The sequence below is a fragment of the Callorhinus ursinus genome, unplaced genomic scaffold (assembly GCF_003265705.2).
Source record: "Callorhinus ursinus isolate GAN/ISIS: 27379988/994484 unplaced genomic scaffold, GSC_fseal_2.0 scaffold6, whole genome shotgun sequence".
Classification (NCBI taxonomy): Eukaryota; Metazoa; Chordata; class Mammalia; order Carnivora; family Otariidae; genus Callorhinus; species Callorhinus ursinus.
Window position 1 is genome coordinate 78,430,335 of NW_027397068.1, and position 12,369 is coordinate 78,442,703.

The 12,369-nt window shown below is 53.2% G+C and overlaps 1 long non-coding RNA gene across 2 annotated transcripts; it reads right to left on the bottom strand.

The window, feature by feature from the left end:
• Positions 1-248: 248 nt before the first annotated feature.
• Positions 249-8,110, bottom strand: LOC141373023 (uncharacterized). 2 transcript variants are annotated; one of them, XR_012378653.1, is made up of 5 exons: positions 6,485-8,110; positions 5,958-6,130; positions 2,494-2,590; positions 2,118-2,257; positions 249-1,716 (listed from the first exon to the last, which is right to left on the bottom strand). It is a non-coding gene; the product is annotated as an uncharacterized lncRNA (long non-coding RNA). The 2 variants fall into 2 exon arrangements; XR_012378652.1 differs by having other exon boundaries at positions 5,958-8,110.
• Between the last annotated feature and the right edge of the window lie 4,259 nt (positions 8,111-12,369).

Genomic DNA, 12,369 nt, shown 5'->3' on the forward strand with positions numbered 1-12,369 from the left:
TGCGTGGCTCCGCATGGCTGGTAGCCTCAGAGCGGCGTGCTCTCTCTCTCCCCGGTGCTCCCGGGGACATTTCTCTCCCACCGGCGCTTCAGGAAGCAGCATCAGCTGCCTCTTCAACCTTCCCCGAGTGGTGCCCCCCTCCCCCCCAGCTTCCTCCCTACGACAAGCCCTCCGTCAACTCTGCTCAGCGCCTCCCGCGCTCCCCGCACGGGTGCCCTCTGCCAGAGGCAGGCACGTCCCGTGCCAGGGCCCCGGTTCTCCCGGCTGCAGTCAGCTCAGAAGGCAGATGTGGCAAAACGAATTATTTTAGAAGAGTGTTATCGCAGCATCACAAAAATCCAGCATAAAGGGAACCAGAAGTACCCCCCGACTCCACCTTCGAGGCCCGCCCACTGGAGCCCTGCAAGGTGGGGAGAATCCAGGCCATTCCCCCACCTTCACCCCCAGCTGAGACCCTTACCAGCCCTCGGGGGAGGTTCGCACAGCAGATAATTGGGATATAGATTTTTGAGTGTTAGCTGTCAGGACACTTTCATTACTAAACCTACACCATTCTCTCTGGACTCACGGCTTCGGTTTTACATCTTCCGGAGGAATTTCCGTGCACACGTGTGCGCAGGCGCACTTTATAGATCATAAACATGCAAACGCCATGACTAGCTTTACAAGGGGTGAGACTCCCTCTGGGACGTTGGGGCCCCAGTGTGACGAGGCCCCGTGAGGACGGAGGACAAGGGCGCCGGTGTCGGAGCGCACGCGCGGGGCATGGCAGGGGGTGGACGGATCAACAGGCAACTTGGCCGACGCTGGAGTAAGTCACAGACGCGGACGCGAGCAGAGCAATGATCTTCGCAGCGTTCGAGTGGAACCAAAAGCATCTGTGTGAACCCAGCATTTGCAACATATATGGACCAATATGGGAACACATGTAGATGTTAAGTGCGGAGAGGCATTTTTCTGTGCCAGAAAGTAAGGAAATGCTCAGGCAGCGACAGGGCCACGTGAGCAGATGCAGGGGCCAGCCGGAAGGGCTCCCACGGGCCAAACCGGGGACTGTTGGAGCACCAAATGATGAAAGTAATGGGTTATAACTCACAGCATAAAACAGGAAGCCCGGGTCCACACTGACTTAAGTTACTAAATTAATAGATTGAAAGTGCCGTGAGGAATGGGATATTTAGGTCACTGCAAAGTCCGTCCACACACAGAACAGTCACTAACGATGAGGAAGAAAGGAGACGTGCAACGGTAAAGACACTGTCAGCAGCTGGCTGGGATGCGTGGGAATCAGGTGCCCCCGGCAGGATGTGGGAGACCCAGGCCCACTTCTCCAGCAGACTCGACAAAAGAACATGCCCTGAGGAAACCTCAGAGGAAGCCCACCAAATAGTCCGCCCATGTGCCGAGGACAGGAAGGTCACACAAGTCCCGAGGAACATTCTGGAGGGAAGGCCACGAGGGGGCATGGCCACTAAATGCAAGGAGGGGTCCTGGGTAGATGCTTTTCTCTACAGGTGATGTGGGAACAGTTGGTGGAGATGGAGCAAGTCTACGGACTGGGTGGCAGTGGAGAGTCCGGCCAATTTCCTCATCCAGATGGAGGCGCTGTGAGCTCATAAGAGAATGTCCTTCGTTGTAGAAAGCACGCTGACGGTGTGTGGGTGACGGGAGACGCATTTTGTACCGTTCTTGCAAATTTCCTGTAAACTCTAAACTCTTTAGAAAGAAGAAGACATATGGTACCATGTGGCCGAGTGTCTCTGAGAGACTAAGGGACGGCAGGGAGTGGGGGTAGTTCACTGATCACCACATTTTCGGCTCCACTTTTTATTTTTAAGGTTTTATTTACTTATTTTAGAGAGAGAGCACGAGCATGCGAGCATGGGGAGGGGCAGAGGCAGAGGGAGAGAACCTCACGCAGACTCCATGCTGAGCGGGGAGCCAGACGCGGGGCCCGATCTCAGAGATCATGACCTGAGCCAAAATCAAGAGCTGGCCTCTCGACCGACTGAGCCACCCAGGGGCCTCCCAGCTCCACATTTGACTGTTTCCACCAGCTCCATTGATATTGGTGGTACCGTCTGTGTTAGGGTTCTGCAGAGAAAGTGGGAACTTACAGGATTGATACAGACATAGAGGAGAGCTTTATTCCAGGACTTGGCTCACAAGGCCTCTGCCATCTGCAGGCTGGAGGACGAGGAAAGCCTGTGGGGTCCTTTAGTCTGAGGCCCAAGGTCCGAGAACCTTCCTCTTATGTCTGAGGGCAGGAAAAGAGAGACGTGTCAGCTCAAGAACAGAGAGTGATTTGCCCTTCCTTCGCCCTTCTGTTCCATTCAGGTCCCAGCAGATGGGATGGTGCCCCCACGGTTGTGAGGGTGGGTCTCTACTGGGTATAATGAGTCAAATGCTCATGGCTTACAAACACCCTCACAGACACACCCAGCAACAATGTTTACCAGCCCTTAGCTCAGCCGAGTCAACACCTCCAATTACCCATCACGATCTGTCTCTGTGCATGCTCATCCGTTCTTGGCAGTGGAGACCTCGTAGGGAGCCCTGCATGGAATCAGTGTTAACCCTTCATTTGCCCCTGAAAAGCAGAACAGCAGAAACTCAGCCAGTTCAGGGAGACCCCAGGAACCCAGCTGGCTGGGTGCCTCGCATGTGCCAATGCTACCTTCACTCAAAGTGCATATATCAGAGTTCTCCAGAGAAACAGAGCCAGTAGAATGTGTGTGTGAGAAAGGGAGATTGATTAAATGAGTGAGTGAGTGAGTGAGTATAAGGATTTGTTTACATGATTACACAGACTGTCAAGTCAGAAACCTGCAGTTCAAGTCTGAAATCTGCTGGAGAATTCCTTCTTGCTCTGGGGAGGTCAGTCTTTTGTTCTATTCAGGCCTTCAGCTGATTGGATGAGGCCCACCCACACTAGGGAGGGCAATCTGTATTACTCAAAGTCTACCCATTTAAAAGTTAATCTCCTCTAAAAACACCCTCACAGAAACATTCAGAATAATGTTTGACCATGTATCTGGGTACAGTGGCCCAGCCAAGTTGACATATATGATTAACCATCACAGTGGACCAAGATGTTGAACGAAAGAACCAGAAGGAAAGCAGAACAATTTTTCAATTCTTTTGGCCCATATTTTCATGTGGGGTCCTTCGGTCTGAGGCTCAAGGCCCAAGAACCAGCAGCTTGCTGGTTAAAATCGTATTTCATGATTTTAATGCAAAAGTGGTAAACTGCCTGAACATCACAGCTATGGTCCAACGTAAATGCAATGACATATTCCAAACACTATATCACTGTTCTATGCATTACACTTATGACAAACAGCATAGTGACCCACGGCAGCCTTACAGGTAACACAGAAGCAAGACTGTCCTGAGCTCAGCTTAAAAATCAGTGGCCAGTCTGGGGGCACCTTGGGGGCTCAGCTGGTTGCGCGACAAACTTTTGGCTTCGGCTGAGGTCATGATCCTGGGATTGTGGGATCGAGCCCCATGTCAGGCTCCACATGGATCCTGCTTGGGATTCTCTCCCTCTGCCCCTCCCCCTGCTCTCTCTCTCTCAAATAAATAAAATCTTTAAAAAAAAAATTTTTTTTTAAATCAGTAACCAGTCTGGAAATTAAAATAAGGGGAAGATGTACCACATTCTTAAGAGGTTGACAGATCCTCCTAAAGAGATTGTTGACTACAGAAAATCCCTGATAAAGGAACACAGACCCCATCAGACAGGGAAAATACGTTATTGCGGAGGCAGAGGTGAGCTTTACAACACAGTCTGTTTGCGGATGGAACACTGATGACTCATCCTTTTGAATACAAACTAACACAGAATTAATAGCAGCCCGCAATCAAGCTTAGTGAGGAGGGATTAAGAGGTCCTCGTTTTAATATTCAACAAGCCACACTCACCTGAGTGAACGCTAACTGCCATCTGCCTCCTCGTGGTCACCCTAGAAACTGCCATCCCAATGCACAGACATGGCCGGTGCTGGGGAGAGCTCCCGCCCAGCCCCGATGCCCAACGGGAGGCGAGATGACGATGGGGTGGTCTCCGGCTCCAGGCAGTGCGCTGGGGCCGGGCTCCCCCCACCAAACGCACTGCCTTTGCACACCTCAGATTTAAGGAAACTGCAAGTGACGGTTCTGCCTCCAAGAGTCTCAGACTGTCTTACCCCCACACGCAGAGCAGTGAGCCCTTCCCGAGCCACCCGTGTCAAAGCAGGTGTCCGTCCAGGGCACTCCCGCCCCCCTGGGGGCATGGGGTGCCTGGGAGGTGCTGAGCCCGTGGTACAAGGCCTGAGTCACCGCCTGCCCTCCTGTTCTCTCTTGGCAAGAACGAGGGAGGAAAAGGCACGGGGCAGAGCCGATTCATCTCGACTGTAACAAGTGCTCAGTCATTAAATGCATTCCCAGACCTCAGCAGGTCCCCGGAGAGAGCCTGCATGGGAGCAGGGATAGACTCCCCGTCCCACTGCCTTCTCTGGCCCTCGGTGGCCACGGTACTCCCTGCCCCACGTGGGGACTGCGCGGTGACGTGCACCACACCCCTTCCTGGAGCGTGGGCCTCCCAGGTTTGCTTGTCGGGCGAAGAGCCACCGTGTCCCTCGGACCATGCCTGTCGCGCTGTTACAGAGCTGTCTGGGGTCAGGGTCTCAGGCCCTCTGTATGCTGGGGATGTGGCCCGGGGACCCAGTGTGTTCTCTGAGCGGCAGCAGGCCGTGTTCTGCTGACCTCTGTCCTCTGCTGGCCCAGGACGGCCCTGCCCCTGCCCACCTGGCTCCCCTGAGGGAGCCCTGCCCCATGGTGGCCTCCCCCCACCCCCGTCATTCTCTGCAGGAACGAGGGCCCAAAGGGAAGGTGACTGAACTGCATGGTGTGCAAAGCCACACCGCAAGCCTCACCTTGAGGTTAAAGAGTGTTGGAGGACAATCGCCAGCGGCATATACCTGGTATATGACTTGAGGTTACTTACCATCTGTCGTAATTAGGCATAAAGCATAAAACTCGGCCTTTCCTACAATCCTGCACCTCTGAGTAGCAGCTGTAGAAGGGGACTGCTTGTCCTTCTAAGTCCCGTAGAGATAAAAATGAAAGAGAATACAGAGTTTAGGGAGATTCAGTTTGGGGGAACGTTGCTTCGCTTTCAAAGGAAATGACTTGGAAGCTCCTCCCGGATGGACAGGAGGCTTGGCGCACCTACATATGGAGACAGGGCAGAGGGAAAACCGCCATGTGGAGGACAGAAGCCAGCCAAGTGCACAGTAATTGAGCTGTACCCTTGATCAAACTACACCTGAAGGCAGTTTTCAATTACTGAGGCCAACTAATTCCCTTCATTTTTAAAGATAGCTTTCATTTTCTTGTTCTTTGTAACTGTCAGCGTCCTAACCGATATGCATGCATGTATGTTTTCATGAATATATACGTTTATATTTCTGTCGGTGATATGTATTATCAGTGTGAAAGAAGTATCTACGCATGTGCTCATGGATCACTAACTCCCATACTCAAGAAGCAAGACTCTGAGAGCTAGTAACCCCTCTTCCATTGGTTCCTGCCCATACCTCAGTGTGTCACCTCCAGTAAGTGGCACCCCACTACACCCACATCATAGACAAGACCGTCCATTGTAGCAACATCAAATCGTATCCATCGATGCACATGGCATAGCCCACCTGCAGGAGACCCCCAGCATCCCAGGTGGGACCACGCAAGTATCTGTTGCTGTTCTTTCTAACTGCTGTTTCTTGTGCTCTAACACGGAGTAAAAGCATGCCGGTGACCTTCAAGTCTGTGACGAAGGGAGCCCTGCACCTAAGTATAAGACACTTGTGACTAACTAGGGCCACTATGAGGTGACTTCTGATAAACAGGAACCCCTTTGGGCCACTGCCAACCGTCTTTCCGCAAATCTGGTCAAATGTTTACTAAGCACCTACCGTGTTCAACCAAGCTGTGCGGTGCACTGCGAAGGCAGGAGGCGCTCACGGGAGAGCCCCAGACAGACCCCCAAAAACTGGGAGAGTGGAGCCGACCGTGACCGGACCAACCACGCTGGACAAGCCAGGGTCAACGCCTTTACTGGCGAAAATGGGCCCGTCAACCCTGCAGACTTTTCAACATCCAAAAATGAATAGGAATTACTGCACGATTCTTGCTTTCTGAATATATGGAAGCCGCGCAGGTTTGGAATGTTCCAGGCGAGTCCATGTGAGGTCACCGTGGAACCTATCAACTCTGACCCTGTGCATTTCCAACCCTCTGGCAATGTAGTGTCACCTGAACCTGAAACTCCGTCCATCTCATCTACAGTTGGTGGAGGGCTGGTTACAGCTCCCAGAAACACAGAATCCCTATCACACACCAGCATTTCTCACTGTCAGAGGTTTTGCTCAGGATGAGGAATTCCCATTACCGCCCTTCTATGTAAACGCAGCTGACCCATAAAACAATGCGGCAGGCTGACCTTACAGAAGTACGGGCATCAGTGGGACATGTGGGGCCGTGTCCTGGCCTCCCACCCCACGAGCCTGATCCCGGGGGCGAAAGTAGCTCTCTGGACTGCACGAGTGTTTTTCCAGCCCTCTGCAGTGATGAGCACAGCTATCTAGCTGAATTTTGGAAAGATATTTACGAAGTGCCTCAGGACCTGGATTAAATTCCTTGTATTCCTGATCCAAAGTTCACAAAAACACCGCAGAAAGAGAAAACGTAATTAGACAATTCTGGCGCTTTCCTCCCCGACCAGATTCTTTAAACCTTAGCCCCTCCCCGCCCCCCAAACTCAGCACCGTTAAACAAAACGCAAGGGCCTCATTTTATTCATTGTCTGTTGCTCCTTCCACTAGGCTGTAGGCTCCAAGAGGAGGGGCTTTTTTCTATCTGTTCACTGCTGGATCCCAGTGCCTGAGGAGTGCCCGGCTCACGCAAGTGCTAAAACGTTTGTTGAGTGAATAAAGAAGACCCCCGGTCTCATGGCAAGTGAGGTGTAGCCCGTGTCTACACTCAACAAGAGCTCTAACAGAGGCAAGACCCCAGACCGCCCCCCCAGACCCAGGGGCAGAGTGGGGTCCAGGAGGTCTGCAGGAAATTCTGAGGGTCCCAGCGGCGCTAGCTGTCCACAGGACAGCCCCGGAGCCAGCCTGTAAGTGTGTAAGTGGGGGTCTGAGGGTCCCAGGGACGCTGGGCGTTACCGTGTAGGTGGGGCTGGCCGAGCTGCAGGAGAGCGCTCCCGGCGCACAAAGCAGGGACAGTTCAAGCCACAGAGACCTGCTGGCTAGCCCGGGGCGGGGGGGGGGGGCTTCCAGAGCCCCTGGGGGTGCTGGTGCCGCTGAGGGCTGTCGTGGAGAGCACTGCAGGGTCCCCACGCTACGGACTGCAGGCCCGACCCCGTGGCAGAGGGCCTCAGCTGTGATTCCGAGTGACAAGAACGAGGTGCTGAGGTGCCTTTGGAGGAGAGACTGGCCTGGAGTCAGCAGTGGTCTACAGAAGGATGGATGAGGCTCTGAACTAAGTCCTCATGGAAAGGAGAAAATGAATCTAATTCAAACACGTTTTGACTGACAGGAGTAGAACAAAGGAAGAGAAAGTTCCGAGTTAACGCTGGAGTTTCTGCCAGGACCAAGAGAGGGCAGGGTGGTGATGGCGAGGGGGGGACACCACGCTTACACGGGAAGCAGTGGCTGGAGGCAGTAATCACTCGGGAATGATGACAAGTCACCAGGGGGCAGAGGCACTGTTTGGGGCAAGTCGGGGCACCGGGTGCCAGGCCCCTTGGGGCGGGCGCCAAGGTCATTCTTGGGCTTCACCTTTGGCGCTCTTCGTCTGGGTTTTTCAAGGGCTCCCTTTCCGTGGTGCTCCAGGCAAAGGGGTCTGCCCACAGCCGGCCCTCAGCTTTCGGGGGCGGGCAGAGCCGTGGGAGACCGCTGCCCGCCCCTCCTAGCTGCTCCTGCCGACTTGCGAGGCACTGACTCCCTGGGGAGGGGCCTCTCTTGGTTCCCGGGGAGGGGGGGGCGGGGGGAGAACCCCCGTCCGCTCCTCCCCCACCTGCTCCTGCCCTGACTTGGGGAGTGGCTCCCTTGGTCCGTGGGAGACCGCTGCCCCCCCTTACCCGCCCCCCCCCCCCCCCCCCCCCCCCCCTTGCCCCCGCCCCGCCCCCCCACCTGCTCCGGTCCACCTACGGGGCGCTGACTTGGGAGGAGCCTCCCTTGGTCCGGGGGACCCCTGCCCGCCCTTCCTCGCCGCTCCGCGCCCCACCTGCTCCGCCCCGCCTCTGGCGCTGACCCCCGGGGCCCACCCCGGTCCGGGCGCCGGCTCCGGGTGTGTGCAGCGGGAAGGGCGTGGGCAGAGCTGGATCCAAGGAGTGAAGCTCACACACAAGACTTCCCTGTGTCTGCTGGACTGGACTGAGCCCTTGGGGCGGAATTCTGCTGCTTTGCGGCCCCGGGGGCCCCCCGCAGGGCCCGGACTCGCTGGCTTCCAGCGGCTACCGGACTGCGCGTCCGGCACCTGCTGTGTGCTCCAGGCCAAAACAAGTGCTGGTAAGCAGTCCGCAGCAGGGCCTGGTGGCCTCTCGCAGTGATCTAAGCCTTGTCGTGCAGTTTGCCCGGGGCCAGCCGCACGACAGCTCCGGAGCCAGCCTGCCCCCGGCGTGCCGCGCCCCGCCCCCTGCGCCAGCCCCAGTCTCCCCCGCAGGAAATGCCCCGGCTAGCACACTGATAAATACGCCCTGTTTAAAAAGAGAATGGCTTATCAGAACAAAGACAAGGCAGGCTTTAGATAGATGGGTGCCTGAGGAGCCTCGACAGACGCCTGCTTTCCTGGATCCCCCTGGGCCAGCACAGAATTTCAGTTCAAACGTGAAGTTTGTTTAGGTTCCCTGGCCAGCCTGGAAATGATGAAGTTGAAACCCCAGCCTTGAGCCATGTATTCGCAAGATGACTCAAAGAAACAATAGCAATCTTTTAAATGACTCCGGGGTATGAAGTTTCTTATTGAGTAAGGGACACTGCTGCAGGTGACCCAGGCCTGGAGGACCGTCAGCCAGTCTAGACACAGATAAAATCCTGTTTCTGTTCCACCCTCTGCCTCTCCACAGACCGGGACGCAGGTGGTCCACGCAGAAGAGAGGCCAAGCCACCCGGAGCCAGCAGGCCCACAGGAGAGCCTGGGGCCAGAGGCGGGGGCCGCAGGCTCTTCTCTCCTCGGTGACTGAGCCTGGGCCCTCAGCTCCCAGAGAGCGGGGCCCTGTCCTTCTCGGCCTTGCAGAAAGACAAAATAATGCCACTGCTTTTGATCAGACTCCTGACACGGCCACTTTGTGATCTGTCTGGGGAAAGCAGTCATGAGCATCTTTGTCTCAGGAAACCAGGTCTTAGCGTAGTGCTTACTTTTAGACATAGCCAAGGACCCTTCTGCAGCCCCTGGAATGCTCTGGGGACACAGATTCTCTGAGTCTGCAACACTTGATTCCCTCCTGTCTCCAATTGCCGGGTCAGTCGCGGTTCCTCTCTACTTGTTGCCTTGTAAATCGCTGCACTTCAGGTGCGTCTCTTTTATACCAGGGAGTTTGGGTTTTGCTTTTGAGCCATTTAAAAAAGTTTCTTTTTCAACGGTAAGTGATGTGAATTCACGTGTCTGGATATGGCTGCTATGTTTGGTCTCAACTCTGTCATTTATAGCATGTGGCAATTACCGTGTGTCTTATGTTACATTTGACATTTCCTTATTCGGTGTGTTCTTTTTGTTTTGTGAAAAACTGATTTTGGTACTTGGGAAGGTTTGTGTTTTCACTCTAGTGGTTACTGATGTTAAGTGTTGGGGTTCGGGGGCGAATGGTCAAGAAAGAATTCTTGAGACGTGTTTGGTGCAAAAAGGGTGGCTTTATTACAGTACGGGGCCAGGACCCGTGGGAGCCGCACCGGGGTGTGGACGAGTGGCTGATTATGTACTTTCAGTTGGGAGGGGGTTAGGGAGAGCCTCTGAGGCATTTGGAAGCAAGGTTTCCAGGACCCTGAGGGGTCATTTATTACTATCTAGTAAAACCTTAGTCGTGAGACCCTGCAGATGTCTACCAGTGGGTCATATGCTTGAAGGATGATTGCCAACATATATCTTGGGGGCACTGTCATTTGTTAAAGTAGACTTGCAGTATCCTGGAGGTCCGGCTGATGTCAAGCTAAGGTTACGTTTTGCCCTTAGCCAAGTATTCACATTAAGGCATTTGAGTTCCTGGAGGAAGATTACCCTGCCTGTCTCAAGCAGTTGTCAATGTGATGTGGGGAACAAAGGCAGAGAGAAATATAGATAAAATTAAATGTGCTTATAACCTGCAGCCCACTGGCGAATCCTTGAGGGGGGCAGAGCATAACTCTCCCCCAGGAAACTCCCAACTGTCCTCATGCTGATGCTTTGTTAGAGGGAAAAACCACCTCAGCTTGACAAGAGCCAGGCCTCCTGGATCCTGTGAGTCTTTAGCAGATCAAAGTCCTTTTGGAAACTTCCCTTTGTCTTTACCTCCCCAACTCCAAAGTCTATAATCAGTTGCTCCTCACAGCCCTGGGGCAGCAGCTCTTCCTGCCCACGGGTCCTGTCTCTGTGCTTTAATAAGACCACCTTTTTGCATCAAAGGCGTCTCAAGAATTCTTTCTTGGCCCTTGGGTCCAGATCCCAACATCACTCCAAAACCACATCAAATGCACTGTAAGTTATGAGGAAGTTTCAGACTCTATAAGGTATAAATGGTGTCCCTGAAGAAGAAAATTGTGACAATGTAACAAAACTACCCTTTAAAATGATAACCCTTGATGGGGCCCTGTGTAGCTGTCAGTTGGGCGACCGTCCAACTCTTGATTTCAGCTCAGGTCATGATCTCAGGGTTGTGAGATCCAGCCCCATGTCAGGCTCAGCGGGGAGTCTGCTTGAGATTCTCTCCCTTTGCCCCTCCCCCCAATTCGTGCACAGGCTTGCTTTCTCTCTCTAAAATAAATAAATAAATCTTTAAAAAAATAAAATAAAATTTACAGGGTGCCTGGGTGACTCAGTTGGTTAAGCATCTGACTCCTGATTTGTGCTCAGGTCATGATCTCAGGGATCTGAGACTGAGCCCCACGGCTGGCCCCACACTGGGCGTGGAGCCTGGTTAAGATTCTCTCTGTCCCTCGGCCCCTCCTGTCTCCCCCTCGAGGGCACTCTCTCTCTCAAAAAATAAAATTAAAAAAATAAAATTATAACCCCTGAAGACATTCCAGAGATAAAAGATGCAGATGTACATAATTGAAAGGACCTACTGGGTACAGCAGGAGAAGTTGGTCCAGAATGATCCGCTGAGACATATCCTAGCGAACCTTCTCCATAGAACTAGCCTTCCTGGCCCTTCTCAACTATCATATGCCCTCTCTAATCTCCTGTTGCCAGGGCCCGGCTGTTCGTGCCCTTCTCTCTCTCCTGGAAGTTTAGTTATGCATCTGTCAGCTGTCCAGGAGCAAGAATTCCTGTCTCCTTCAAAGGTCCTTCTGGCTGAACTAAGAACCAAGTGGCTATGAGACAGATTAACAGGAGAAAAATCAGATTTAATAGTGTACACACAGGAAGTCCACCCAGACCTAGAAATTCCAGAGACCAGCAGAATGAGGTTTATGTGTCATTCTGAAGTAAGAAGAGGGCAGGGGTCTCGGACTTCCAGGAAGAAATGCAATTCACAGGAGGAGGAAAATGAGCTCATGTTTGGTAAACAAATGTTTGCTGGGCCACACAGACCCAACTGGGACTGGGAGACTCTGATCAAGCAGGGCCCTGGCCCTCCCCCCGGTCTCCCACCCCTGGTTCATAGGGAGGCAGCCCTCTTCCAGGAGCAGGGCCCCTACCAAATTCTTTTTTTTTTTTTTTTTTTCCTGGACGTTCTTGAAGGGGAGGCAAGGAGCTTTTCCCAAATCTGGGTTGTGATTCCTTTATAACTCAAAATAATCTTTATGCCAAAGCGACCTACCTGGGGGTAGCCTGCCCTTGGCCCCCAACAGGGCACTCACTTCAAGTTCCAGTTGGGCTGCAACTATTCACATCCTGATTGTACCTGCTGAGAACCTGTTAAATGTTTTCTCACTGTAGTCTTTGTGCATTACCAGAAAGGTACATGTTACAAAGGATAACCTCAATCTTGCTTAAAAGATCTCTTCAGCCCTGATCAGGTAAGCCATCTTTACCGAGGGGGTTTTAAAGTGTGTTGAGATCCTTCAGAGATCTCCTCTCCAACAATTCCCGGGTTCCTCGTTTTTTGTAGGAGGATAATTTTCCAAGGGGCTCCTCCTTGGAGTCATGGCATCACAGCGTGTCAGCCCTACTGTACGGGATACA